The 13999-nt window shown below is 38.3% G+C and overlaps 1 long non-coding RNA gene across 2 annotated transcripts in view; it reads right to left on the reverse strand.

Annotated features, from left to right (window-relative positions):
• Gm39635 overlaps positions 1 to 13999 on the reverse strand; it is a 28894-nt gene that overhangs the window by 14492 nt on the left and 403 nt on the right. The window contains exons 2-3 of one of the 2 annotated variants that reach the window (XR_865405.1): positions 13254 to 13655; positions 12999 to 13025 (exon numbers count right to left, since the gene is read on the reverse strand). This is a non-coding gene — a long non-coding RNA (predicted gene, 39635). Of the gene's footprint in view, positions 1 to 12998; positions 13026 to 13253; positions 13656 to 13999 lie in introns of those variants that run through there. The other variant, XR_865406.1, reaches the window with a different exon arrangement.

Below are 13999 nucleotides of genomic sequence, written 5' to 3' on the forward strand. Positions count from 1 at the left end.
TCTAGAAAATCATTCACTTAATATAGATTTTCCAGGCTTATGTCGTATTATCTAATGATTTTTAAAAATTTCCTCAGTTTCTGTTGTTATGTCTCTTTTTTGTTGTTTTTTGTTTGTTTGTTTGTTTTCTTATTCTTTTTGAGACACGGTTTCTCTGTATAGCCCTGGCTGTCCTGGAACTCACTCTGTAGACCAGGCTGGCCTCGAACTCACAAATCCACCTGCCTCTGCCTCCCAAGTGCTGGGATTAAAGGCATGTGCCACCATGTCTGGGTATGTCTCCTTTTCATTTCTGGTTTTGTTACTTTAGATTCTCTCTCTATGCCCTCTGGTAAGTCTGGCTAAGGATTTATCTATCTTGTTGATTTTCTCAAAGAACCGGCTCCTGGTTTTCTTAATTATGTGTATAGTTCTCTTTGTTTCAAATTGGTTTATTTCAGGCCCAAATTTGATTATTTCCTGCTGTCTACTCCTCTTAGGTGTGTTTGCTTCTTTTTGTCCTCTTTCTATCTATTCAATATAGTACTTGAAGATTTAGCTAGAGCAATTAGACAACAAAAGGAGATCTTCAATTGGATATTAGCCTTCTATGCAAATAGGATACAAATTGAAAAAGAGGAAGTCGAAATATCACTATTTGCAGATGATATGATAGTATATATAAGTGACCCTAAAATTTCCACCAGAGAACTCCTACAGCTGTTAAACAACTTCAGCAAAGTGGCTGGATGTAAAATTAACTCAAACAAATCAGTAGTTTTCCTCTACTCAAAAAAAATAAATGGGCTGAGAAAGGAATTGCGAATACCCTTCACAAAAGTCACAAGTAATATAAAATACCTTGGTGTGATTCTAACAAAGCAAGTGAAAGATCTGTATGATAAGAACTTCTAGTCTCCCAAAAAAGACATCAAAGAAGACCTCAAAAGATGGAAAGATCTCCCATGCTCATGGATCGTCAGTATTAACATAGTAAAAATGGCCATCTTACCAAAAGCAATCTACAGATTCAATGCAATCCCCATCAAATTCCAACTCAAATCTTCACAGAGATAAAAAGAGCAATTCTCAAATTCATTTGAAACAACAACAACAACAAAAAAAACCCAGGATATCAAAAACTATTCTCAACAGAGATCTTATGGGGGAAATCACCATCCCTACTCTATTACAAAGCAATATACATAAAAACCTCATCATCTTGGCACAGAGAAAGGCAGGTAGTTCGATGAAATAGAATTGAAGATTCAGAATTAAACCCACACACTTATGCTCATCTAATCTTTGACAAAGAAGTTAAAATCATCCAGTGGGGGGAAAAAAAAAAAACAGCATATTCAACAAATGGTGCTGGCTCAAGTAGCAGTCTGCATGTAGAATAATGCAAATTGATCCATTCTTATCTCCTTGTACAAAGTTCAAGTCCAGGTGGACCAAGAACCTCCATATAAAGCCAGAAACACAAAATCTAACAGGAGAAAAAGTGAGAAAGAGCCTCGAACACATGGGCATAGGAAATTTTCCTGAGCAGAACACTAGTGTCCTAAGGTCTAAGATCAACTGTAGACAAATGGGATCTCTTAAGATTGCAAAGCTTCTGTAAGGCAAACGACACTGCCAATATGATAAAATGGCAACCTACAAATTGGGAAAAGATCTTTACCAACCCTACAACTGATAGAAGGCTAATATCCAATATATACAAAGAACTCAGTAAGTTAGACTCCGGAGAACCAAATAGCCCTATTAAAAAATGGGTACAGAGCTAAACAAAGATTTCTCAACTGAGGAATCTTGAATGGCATAGAATCACCTAAAGAAATGTTCAACATCCTTAGTCATCAGGAAAATGCAAATCAAAACAACCCTGAGATTCCACCTTACACTAGTCAGAATAGCTAAGATCAAAAACGCAAGTGACAGCAGATGCTAGTGAGGTTGTGGAAAAAAAGGAACATTCATTCCTTCATTGTTGTTGGGATTGCAAGCTTGCACAACCACTCTGGAAATCAGTTTGTCAGTTCCTCAGAAAATTGGACATAGTACTGCTATCTGAGGACCCAGCTATACCACTCTGGGGCATATATTCAAAAGATGCTCCAACATGTAATAAGGACACATGCTCTACTATATTCATAGCAGCCTTATTTATAATAGCCAGAATCTGGAAACAACCTAGATGTCCTTCAACAGGAATAGATGCAGAAAACTTGGTACATTTACACAATGGATTAGTTCTCAGCTATTAAAAACAATGACTTCATGAAATTCTGCAAATGGATGGAACTACAAAATATCATCCTGTGTGAGCTAACCCAGTCACAAAAGAACACACATGGTATGTATTCACTAATAAGTGGATATTACAAAAAAAGCTCAGAATACCCGTGGTACAATTCATAGACCAAATGAAGCTCAAGAAAAAGGAAGATCAAAGTGTGGATGCTTCAGTCCTACTTAGAAGGGGGAACAAAACCATCCTGGAAGATGGAATGAGGGAGATAGACTTGGGAGGGAGTGAGGAGAGAGAGAGGTCGGGGCAAAAGGGGGCAAGATCAGGTGTGGGAGGAAACAGTAAAGATGTACAGAGGGTCACAAATTTAAACAGAAGTGTATAGCAGTGTGGGATGGTGAAATGGGGATAGCAACCATAAAGTCCCAGATGCCAGGAAAGCAAGAGGTTCCCAGAACCCAACAGTGATGACATTATTTGAAATACAAAGGGGAGAGAGAACTTGTAGAGACCATATACAGAGGTTAGGCTTGGCCCCTGTCTAAAGGAAATACAGAGGGAAAGAGTAGATCAGAGACTGTAGGAAAGGCCATGTAGAGACTGCTTCACCTGCGGATCCATCCCATATGCAGCCATCAAACCCAGATACTGTTGCTTATGTCAAGAAGTACTTACTGACAGGAGCCTGCTACAGCTGTCTCCTGAGAGGCTCTGCCAGAGCCTGACCAATACAGATGCAGAGGCTTGCAGCCATCCATTGGACTGATCAAGGGGACACCAATAGAGGAGTTAGGGGAAGGACTGGAGGAGCTGAAGGGATTTGCAACCCCATAGGAAGAACAACAATATCAGCTCCCCTGAGTTCCCAGGGACTAAACCACCACCCAAAGAGTCTATATGGATAGACCTATGGCTCCAGCTGCATATATAGCAGTGGATGGCCTTATCTTTGGCTTCAATGGGAGGGGAGGCCTTGGTCCTGTGAATGCTTGATGACTCAGCTTACGGGAATGCTAGAGCAGTGCGGTGGGAATGGTTGGGTGGGAGGGTAAGGGAGCATCCTCGTAGAAGCAGGGACATCGAGGATGGGATAGGGGGTTTATGGAGGGGAAACCAGGAAGGGGGATAACATTTGAAATGCAAATAAAATAATTAATTAAAGAAAAAGAAAATGTCCGTTGATTGTAAGAACAAAATTTCAGGGAAAAATTAAAAAGACAAAAGGCAGTCCTCCTGAATGTATCTTAGCTTGTAAAAAAATAATCTTATGAAAATATATTAAATGTATATTATCTAATAAAACTACAATAAAAAGTTTAAACAAAAGTGAAATTTTAAACCTAGAACCTACAAATATTTTCTGTATTACTCCATTCCCCATTTTATAAACGTGACCTAAAAAAATCCTTTCTTATATGATGCTTTACCTTACAATGTACTTTATTTCCAAAATCTACAGTATTCATTTTAAGATGATAAATCATGTTTGGCATAAGTTCTATGTTTTCTCAAGTGAAATACATCCCATTCAAGGCAACTTGTATTGTGCCAAGTCCTCTAATACGGCTGGCAATGTACTTTAGTTGCTAGAGTGCTTGTTTGGCCTAATAAAATATTATTCTTTCCTAACACAACATAAACTGGGCACAATGGACATATTTATAATCCCAGCCAAGGGAAAATGAAAGCCAATGGATGAGAAATTCAAAGTCCTCCTCAGTTGCATAGTGAGTTTGAGGTCAGCCTGTGTTCCTTGAGTCATTTATATTAAAAACCAAAATAAATAAATGAATAAAACAAATGAACAAAAATATACCACAGAAAACCTAACCTTGCTTTGTTCATTAAAAAGAGATACATTCCAATAAGTATCCATCTAAATAAAGACAACCTCACAACATGAATATCCTACAAAATCCTGACTAAAAGGTGTTGAATATGGGGCTGGAAAAATGGCTCAGCAATTAAAACACTTGCTGCTATTGTAGAGAACCCAGGTTTGAGTCATAGAGCAATACAATCATGTAACCCCAGGTTCAAGGGATCCAGTGCCCTCCTCTGACCAAAACAGGCACTAGAAAAGCACATGTTACAAATAAACTCGTGCAAACATAGACACATGTTGGGTATCTTTAGTTTAGTCCTTTAGGTTTATTCTCTATTATTAAAAGAATGTTTTATTTTTTGTGTATGTGAGTTTTGACTGCATGTGCATTTGGGCACTACATGTATGTCTACAATCTACAAGAGGGTATCTGATCCCTCTGGAACTGGACCTTCAAAATGTTGCAAGCTAGCCTGGCGTGGTGGCGCACGCCTTTAATCCCAGCACTCGGGAGGCAGAGGCAGGCAGATTTCTGAGTTTGAGGCCAGCCTGGTCTACAGCGTGAGTTCTAGGACAGCCAGGGATATACAGAGAAACCCTGTCTCAAAAAACTAAAACCAAAAAAGAAAAAAAGAAAAAGAAACCCCCCCCTCCAAAGAATAAATCTGCCAGGCGTGGTAGCGCACGCCTTTAATCCTAGCACTTGGGAGGCAGAGGCAGGCAGATCTCTGAGTTCCAGGCCAGTTTGCTCTAAGAGTGAGTTCCAGGACAGCCAGGACTACACAGAGAAACCCTGTCTCAAAAAACAAAACAAAACAAACAAACAAACAAACAAAGTTGCAAGCTGCTATGTAGGTTCTGGGAATGGAAGAGCAGGCAGTGTTCTGAACAGCTGAGCCATCGATCTCTTCAGCCCCTTTTAGTACACATCTGTTTATTGACCTACTTTATAAAAGCAGATTCATTGGAAACATACCTCAACTTCTTCCAAGTCTCAGATTTCTTGTTGATTTAGGCCAAGGGGAATCACCATCAAGAGACAGATGTAGAAGAAAGGTGATACCAACTTTCCTTCCCAGGGCATTATCCAGATAAACCTGTTTCATCCTACCTGTTATTCTTACTGAAGGTTAACATTTCTGTCAGGCATTCTTCTACACAGTTCTCTCCAATTCTGGTATGAATTTCTCGTCTTTTTTGAATCAGCTAAGCATGATAATGTCTTCCCAAAGCATTTTTTCTATGGAGTAACTATATTTCTTAATTTCCCTAACATCTGTTCACATCTTCACAAATAAATAATCTTTGTATTAAATTATCTTCAAATTAACTGGCTTGGATAAACAATTTTATTTTTTTCAAGATCCTCAGTAATGCATGGTTTTTCCTATAGCTTTTTAAAAGGTAGTATGTCTTTATATAAAAAGAATCTAATATTTTTATGTAAAAACCCAATGGTCAAACTATTGCTAGTTTGTTATAATATGATGTAGCTTAATTCACATTGATCAGAGTTTCTCTGACATCTAGCAAATATCTGGAACATGTCTTTTCTCTATCAAATATAATCTCTCTTTGACATTGTTTTATTCAGACTCCGTGCACATCAGTAAACTAGAATTTTTTTTTACAGTTGACTGTTGTCTTCCTATTTGTGCTGCTTAGTTTTATTTACTTTCATGGCTCTTTGAACAAATGTCTTCACATCCACAATTTATAATTTTCTTAAGAAATAGAATTAGAGATTGAAAAAAATAATTTCTGTTTAGCTGTAATCTTAAGTATGTAGATAAAACTTATAGGCCCCTGGAGGCACCTACATAATTTTAATTTTGTAAAAACTAGCAAAGGTTATAAAAATGTACATTGCAGGTATGTGAGCAGAGGTAGACAAAATGGGGGTTACAAAACTCCAGATTTCTCCATAGTTATATTATGGCTTTGACTCTTCTCAAGTGTCTGCCATAGTTGAATTCTCAATGACATGCAATTTCTGTCTCTAAAAAAATGGCAACCAACTATGACCAGGGTTCAAAGTTTATAGACATAAACCAAAACTTCAAAAGTATAAGATTGCATCATTAAACATTTTTCTAGTAGAGCAGATTATTGTTTATATTTATTTGCCTTTTCTGTTCCCTCTTGAATTTAGCAACTCAGATACCCCAGGACATACAGTTGGATAATAAGAGAACACAACTCCTCAATTGTCATCCCTATGTTCAATGTCACATAGCGTCAATAGCCTCTTGGAACTGTTACCAGGATGATTTCTAATTTTGTCAACAGGATACGATATCCTATGTTAAGTTTCTCAATAGCTTCTATTTACTTTAAGAAGATCAAATCCTCATTCTGCTTATCCATACACAAGGCTGTTTAAACTTTCTAGTTTTTATCTTGTTTTGTTTTTTGTTTTTGTTTTTGTTTTTGTGTGTGTTTTTTGTTTTTGTTTTTGGTTTTTTTTTTTTTTTTCAGGTGATTCGGTTTGTGACCTATTTGTTCTACCCCTAGTATCTCTTTCCATCTTTGTGGCCTGCCACATACCCAATATCCTTTCACAACTTAGAGCACACTTTGAAAATGTGACTAAGTTCTAAGTTGTTGGCATGTACTGCCCTGGAGCATGAAAGAATGCTTTCCTATTTTAGTGCCTAACCTGAGTTATTTATTACATTATTTACTTGGTGAGTTTTCATCTATTGGACGGCGAGTGACCAGGCTTATTAACCATCATCTCTCTCATCCCTGCTCAATAGCTGCTATTTGAAGTCCTTACTTCACTGAAGGTAGAGGAATTAATGATAGAGCTTCCCTGTAAATTTGATTGCCACCACTTCTTTCTGGTTCTTAATAGGAGGCAAGTATGATTCCTTAAGGAGAGAATGTTTTATATGTAAACTAAACTTCAAAGGTGATTGTCTACAGAGGAAAAAATTTCTTCCTTACAAAATAATTACAATTTAAAAATGTAAAACTTATGAAAAAAAATAGAAAAGATGCCACTAGAACACTAGAGTAATAATTACTACAGGAGCAATCTGCCAATATATGTTAAGATTATTGGGGGAAAGTTTAAGGAGTAATAAAATACTTCATATTTTAAAGTGTGTCCCCCAATTATTAATTCCAAAGGTAAAATATTAATTTTACAGTGGAGAAAACTGGCAGGCACTACCTTGGATCTTGGCATGACCCATATGAATTCTCATCATGCACTTCTATTTTTTATGCAACAAGGACACTCAAGTTTTATGGTATTTCTTCCCCAAACTCACAACTCAGTATAACTATGAAAAAACTGAAGACAAAGTAGACTTGAGAGTTCATGTAAAAACATTTAACAATTTATTTTTAGGTCACAAACTGATCCTTCCTGCAGTCAGTTTACGTAAAGGATTTGTGTGGTAGTGAAATTGATTCAGGCAGCTGACTGAACAATGGTTTCTGCAGTCACATCCTCTGTAAACCATCCCGTTTCCATCAAGCTGATAGCACTTATCTCTCTGTAGTCTCAGATTGCTGCCTATCGAGACTGTTGACTGAGAACCAACAAGACAGGGCCCTGTTCTCACAATCTTTGCACAGATTGCCTTTTACAGAAAAGCCAGAGAATTATTTTAACAGAGAAATGGAAAAGTACCCGTGAGTGAAGGTTTTAGTTGTGATTGGAGTCAAAGTCACATTTGCATTATAAAGTGTGATAGAATTTTCCTAAATCACATAGTGTCAATCTGAAGCATGTAAGCAAGGCATATTGCTTTGCTCTACTTTTCTTTCAGAGCCTTTATTGTGATATAGAAAATTATGAAATTAGTATTCTAGAAAAAAATGCCAGACCCTAATTTTCAAATAAACTTTTACTTTGTCAAAAACTCCTTTAGTCTATTAATATTGTAATCTTTTGATAAAAATTCTATCAATAAATGAATCTATTGTTGGGTATATTCTTGCATTTAGAGTGTGGTAGCAATACCATCACTGGAAAGAGAGGCCCATTGGACACGCAAACTTTATATGCCCCAGTACAGGGGAACACTATGGCCAAAAAGGGGGAGTGGGTGGGTAGGGGAGTGGGGGTGGGTGGGTATGGGGGACTTTTGGTATAGCATTGGAAATGTAAATGAGCTAAATACCTAATAAAAAATGGAAAAAAAAAACTGTAGTTTCTCACAGAGATACTGCTTAGAGCAAACTTTCTAACCCTGCAATCACTGTGGCAAGAATGCACTTTGTGGACACCAATCCCAGGCATAAAGCATGAATTTTCTGATGCAGGATCTGGTGGTTTTATTTCTCAAAAAATCATTCCAGTGTAGATTGCTCATAAACTGAACTGAATCAAAAAGGTGATTGTGTATCCAAACCTGTGCTTTTTCTCATCTCTCCCATTGTACAAGTGGTGTGTGTTCTTGTAGTACTCAACAAAGGTGCTGATGTCATAGGTGGGAGGCAAAGGTACAAGATGGATGGCTGCAGAAGTCAGGTTTGCTCAAAATGGAAAGGCATCCTTTTCTACAATAGAAAGAAGAATTAAATAATGAAATGTTTCAAGTGTTACATAAGATTACTAATTAACAGAAAAGTGTGAAGTGGTGAAAGGTAGAAAAGGAAAAGATATGATTAAAAAAAAAGACTGATTCCAAAGATCAACTGAAAATTTAGTCTAGAAAGAATATGATAGAACTTTGAATGAGAGAAGAAATAATAGAAGAGAACTTAATAAAATGATGTTATGTGATTAAAGGCTGTGGTAATTTTTGGTTGTCTGAATACTGTAGTAGTTAAATGAAAAAGCACTCTGACATCTTGTGTCATGCTTTCATGAAAACTGGTTTCTTTTAAGCAAGCCCTGTAAATGCTTGACTAGGAGCCGAGACTGAGTTTGTAGCTAGACAAGCTGTGCCATTCTTCAGGATCACAGACCTCACTAGCTTGACTAAAGAGAAAACTTGGCCGTTTTTCCTTCTGGGAAAAGAGCATTTTAATGTTCTATCCTCAATATTATTTGACCAGGACTGGGGCTGAATTCTAAAATCACTAGATAATGAGTAAATCATTCATTTAGTATGTGGTGTTGAATACGTAGTCACCATTTTGTGGGGGCAACTGATAAAACTTTATACGTAACAACAAAACAACATGGAAAGATGAAAAGGTGTGTGTGTGTGTGTGTGTGTGTGTGTGTGTGTGTGTGTGTAATTACTTTTGGTGAAATTCTTTATGAACATAGCCAAAAAGGATAGACAAGTGATCATAGAACACTGCATTTCACTGCTAATATTTATTGGAGTATCTCAGAGACCCCAGCAAAGCCTTGGGAGTGCAGACGAAGGGCTGACAATGAGCATTCCTGATGGTAAGAACATAGATGTGATTTACTTCTTCTTTTGCATGTGACCCTATTAATATTTTCATAAAAAATGTTTCATCTTTCATCAGGAAGACCAAAATAAATTACTTCTTTTAGAAAGTGGGTTAACCCAGGCTGGCCTCGAACTCCAGATCCTCCTGCCTCTGCCTCCTTCAGCAAATCCTACCGGCCTGCACCACCAGAGCTGGCAAGAAGTGGGAGTGGGTGGGTAGGGGAGCAGGGCAGGGGGAGGGTACAGGGAACTTTTGGGATAGCATTTGAAATGTAAATAAATAAAATATCTAATAAAAAAGTAAAAAAAAAAAGTGGGTTAACGTGGCAGATAAATGCCTGTTAACTCTGGAGTCAGACTGTCCCTAGGAATCAAAAGGATATTTGGCCATTGCTATCTTTAAGATAGGTTTCTTGTTTCAGTTGAGAATGAGTCTGAGACTTTAATTCCACCATGGTGTTTATTTCCTTTCAGAAAGAATTATGTTACTTTATAGAATGCATTTTCAGGAATGTAGTGCTAAATAATTAGCTATATTTTGTTTTGTTTTATTGTAAAAGGGCATTTGTTAATTCAAAATAACAGGCAATTTTCAACTTAATGTTCTCTTTTGCTTCTTTCCTCCTTCCTTCCTTTGTCCCTCCCTCCCTCCTTTCCTTCTTAGACAGGATCTCCATGTATCTCAGGATGAATCTCCATGTACCTCAGGCTGGCTGCAAACTTATTGCATTAGATATTTTTTCTCATTATTTTTACAAAATACTTAACAAAAGCAACTCAAAGAAAGAGTTTCTTTTACTCCCATTTTGAGACTACAGTCACTCGTGGAAGTGAAGACGCGGAGGCTGCAGCAGCATGACAAGTAGGATGATCAAGTCGCATCCTTAGTCAGGAAACTGATGGACTAACTAGCTGGTGCTCAGCTTCTTTTCTCTCTGTTTCCCTTTGTATGGAATCAGGCGCTCCTGGAAGGGTGTGAGTTTGGAGAAGATCTTCAACCTCAGTTAAGTCTGCTTAGAAATGTCCTCACAGACAAACCCAGAAGTTTGGTTTCTAGATGGTTGTAAATCCTGTCAAAGTGTAATTGTCAGGAATTACCTTGCTGAAACTACAGGGGTGTGGCATCACCTCCAGGAGCAACAAAAGTCAGTCAGTTTTATTCTTACTCAAACAAGAGGAACTGCAAATTGGCCTGAGCAGGAACATTACTTTTTTTTTTAATATTTTTTATTATTATGTATTTTCCTCAATTACATTTAGAATGCTATCCCAAAAGTCCCCCATACCCTCCCCCCCCACTTACTTTTAAAATTAATAGAAGGCTGCTCATTTTTATGAGCATATTTTATATTTTATATATTTTATCTTTATCCAGCATGATAAATAGTAAGTATTTTCAAATGTAACTTTGAGGAAATTCAATGTGCACTGTCTAGTGGTTATACCCTGACAGTTTTCCATAACCTTTTCCCCTTGGCGTCTTCCTTCTCATAAGTCTGATTTTAAATTTTGTTCGGTTTTGGTTTAGTGCTGATAAAAACCTTGGTTCTAACATCCTTGGGATCTTTATACCTCCAAGCCATTTCCTAAAGAAGTTCAGTTTGAAAGTTAGACAATGAACATAACTTACACAAGAGCTAATTTAGAGACTTTAAGTTTTCTGAGAAACTACAAAAGCATACACTGATGCGCATTATGTGCAATGTCTGGAAAGAGGCAGCTGCGGAGACTCGTGTGTTTTCAAGTATCCATCCAACACTGAATATACTTTGTAGTAATAATTTGTTTTCTGTGTAGTAACTTTGACCTGTCATAGATAGGGAACACAGATCTAAATAAAGAACGAACTCAGATCTTCAGGAAATGGTTTTAATCAGGCAATGAGGACAAGGCTGCAAAGGAGACTCTTACTGAGAGGGGAACACCGGGTTGTAGCTCCGAGAACCCAGGCCTTAGCTCTCCAAAGGCAGACCAGTTTCACCATGGAGTTTAGTGAGAAAGGGGTTAAAAGTCCTTTTAAAAGCTAGTAGAGGCAAATGAACAGCTAAAAGAACATGCTCTCCAGTAGTTTGTAGACTGGAGTTTATAATGTTCATCTCTGTAATCAGATACTTTCTTTTGGTCCTATATTTAAGAAGAGTTGTTAATTGAAAAAGATCTGCTGTTTCTTAATCTAGTATATTCTTGGGAGTCTAGTATTCTATGCTAGACTAGACTCTATGGAGTCTAGTATTCTAGTATTCTAGAATCTTTTACAACTGCATTAAAATACCCAGTATTTACAGGTATTCTTAGGTGATAGCTATACTGATAAAATCATTATGCAAATGGCATTGCTTAATTACCCATAATTATTCATGAATTATTTACGATTATTTACAGAAAAAACTACTATACTTGTTTTCAAGTGTTTTTGTTGTAATTTCCTTCCTTCCTTCCTTCCTTCCTTTCTTTCTTTTTTTTTTTTTTTTTTTTTTTTTTTTTTTTTTTTTTTTTTTTTTTTTTTTTTAGGGTTCTGTGTATCCCAAGCTTTCCTTTAACAAGTTATATGCCTAAGATAATGGTAAACTTCCTATTTCTATCTCCTGAGTGCTGGGTTCACTTGTGTGTGTCACCACATCTATTTTTATGGTGCACATTAGACAAGGAGCCAATAAAATGAGCTACATACTCATCCTCTCTGTTATAGTAATTTCAATGTATGCTTATTTATTTTGATAAAGGGGAAAGCAAGCAAGGAAAAAAGAAAGAAAGAAAGAAAGAAAGAAAGAAAGAAAGAAAGAAAGAAAGAAAAGAAACCCACGAGCCAAATTCACGCGATCTAAACGTGGAGTCAGGAAATCACCTAACATCTCTGACCTTCCTTTACCTTAGGTTCCAAACAAAGGAGTTTGCTTAGACTACATGATCTCCACATTGTTTCTGTTGGAAATACTGAGAGGTTGGGTCTTTTTAATGCAACAAGTATCCGAAAAGGCTCACTCACTTATAAAATGTTTGGAGAGGAATTTCCACTAGCATATCCTGTCTCTTCAAATTACAGCAAAATATGATGGAATGTTTAAGAACCTTTTTTTTTTTTCTGTCTTCTTTCTCTAAAACTCGTCTATTTTAACCCCTGTACACTTGACTGCCATAAACTATAAATAACACCTAAGTCTTTTCTCCTATTGTAATTGGATAGGTAACAAGAGTGTCCTGGAAAAGAGAAAGAGTAAGAAAGGGGTCTGAAATGGATTTCGGTCCCTCTGCTGCCTCTGCCCTGGCTTGGACTACATCATGTTCCAAAGCACATCGATATTTACGCATGTTAGCCGTGTAAACCGCTTTATATCTTTCCCCTTTATTTTTACATCCGAACTAAAATTGGGACAGCTAAATTTTAAGGATTATCTTCCCAGAAAGGTTCTCAGCGGTCCTCTCACGCTCCAAGATTCTCTCTTATGAGGATGTGTTCTTCTTCTTTTCCCAGTCAGAAGTTTACCAGGCTCATTTAAGAATAGTTTGCTGTGGCTGGGTGTGGTGGCGCATGCCTTTAATCCCAGCACTTGGGAGACAGAGAGAGGCGAATTTCTGAGTTCAAGTTCGAGGCCAGCCTGGTCTACAGAAAAAAAGGAATGGTTTGCTGTTTTCCTCTCAACTCCACACCATTTCTGTTCTGAATTCTGAGGTAAGCACAGAAAGATTGCTAATAAGTAGAATGTGGCTGTCGAGAAAGTTGTCCTATTATTTTGGAGGGAGGGTGTTGGAGTAGGGGGATGTAGGGTTGTGGGTCCCAAGTCCACTCCACTACAGGGCACCGGCGCTTGGGAATCTTGACAGGACTTACCCCACACTGTCCCTGGGTGGGTGTTGGGCTGCAGGGAAGCCACGGGACTCTGCTCCGGGGGTGGGGAAGCACAGCCTGAGGTGCAGGACAGCCAGAGCTGGCTTGGAGCTCCCCAGGCCTGTGATAAGACCTGGTCTTCTGGTTCTCAGGCTCTTGGACATCCAGGTGCGGCTGGAAGCTGAGGAAGAGCTGAAAGCAGAGTGGGGGCCCGAGGGTTGGATCTAGCCCAGGGCCAGGGTGGGGGAAAGAAGGGAGGAGCTCTGGCTGGTCTCAGGGGAGAGTCCTTGGCTTGAGTTTAGCTTGGGCTTGGGTCCTGGCTGGGAGCACAGAGAGGCCTTCTATGGAAGATTACACAGTGGCTCTGTAGACAAAGGTCATCTCCGTGTCTCCCTGCGGCAGATCCTGAAGAAAAGAGGCAGTCCTTGGTTTTAAGGCATTTATTGTCATGGCAGAAAGTGGATGTGTAAAACCATACCCCCCTTCTCAGGGTGGGCCTGAGATTAAATACCTTTTACAGGGAGAGTACCTCATTAAAATAGAGATTAGATTTGAGCCTATGTGACCACAGGTCATATCCTCTACCTGTGGAGGGGCTTGGGGAGTTGCGCTTATGTAACTGATGACCACAAATCTATGGAGGATGGAGGTGGGGCTACAGCTAGTGACAGAGGCCTGGTGTCCAGGAGCAGGCAAAAACTCCTACTGTCCCTTCATGGTCTCCTGGGCATTTAGCCTTAGCTCAACCA

Source organism: Mus musculus, chromosome 1, assembly GCF_000001635.26.
Source record: "Mus musculus strain C57BL/6J chromosome 1, GRCm38.p6 C57BL/6J".
In the NCBI taxonomy this organism is placed as follows: Eukaryota; Metazoa; Chordata; class Mammalia; order Rodentia; family Muridae; genus Mus; species Mus musculus.